Source organism: Ascidiella aspersa, chromosome 5 (assembly GCF_963924565.1).
Source record: "Ascidiella aspersa chromosome 5, kaAscAspe10.2, whole genome shotgun sequence".
Classification (NCBI taxonomy): Eukaryota; Metazoa; Chordata; class Ascidiacea; order Phlebobranchia; family Ascidiidae; genus Ascidiella; species Ascidiella aspersa.
The window spans coordinates 33,906,469-33,906,998 of record NC_139451.1 but is presented as its reverse complement, the minus strand read 5'-3'; the positions used below and the strand labels follow the sequence as shown (position 1 = coordinate 33,906,998).

At 33.8% G+C, this 530-nt stretch overlaps 1 non-coding gene across 1 annotated transcript; it reads left to right on the top strand.

The window, feature by feature from the left end:
• Positions 1–206: 206 nt before the first annotated feature.
• Trnak-cuu (transfer RNA lysine (anticodon CUU)) lies at positions 207–279 on the top strand. Its single transcript has one exon. It is a non-coding gene; the product is annotated as a tRNA-Lys (tRNA).
• The last annotated feature ends 251 nt before the right edge of the window (positions 280–530 follow it).

Here is a 530-nt window from a genome sequence, read left to right as displayed (position 1 = left end):
TTGAAATTTACCTTTTCAACGAAATTTTCGCTTAATATTTAAAATAGACAATTATTTTTTTTATATTGATCCAACGTTGTTGTTAATTTTGCTAAATTTGCGTACCGCTATATCATATTTTTAGGCAAAATTAGACTGATTTTGCAAAAGCAATTACGAGAAGTTAAGAAAAGAATATAAGTCTATTTTCGCCCTGATTGGAACGTGCCCGGCTAGCTCAGTCGGTAGAGCGTTGGACTCTTAATCCAACGGTCGTGGGTTCGAGCCCCACGTTGGGCGCACTTATTTTGGACAACTCTTAGTTTGTTTTATTGCTTATTAAAACTGGAATATTAGTTGTGCACATTAATGTCCAGTTCGAGTTATTTCTACTCAAGCCTATTTCCTTTATAAAGATGAAACACAGTCAAAACTAATTGTTTTTCAACTGATCGTCACTTTATTGAAGCTAACTACAGTTTATGTTGCATATAGTTTGTATTTCTTTTGTTACATAATAATCAAGAGATACCTTACAAGTGTCGCCTGGA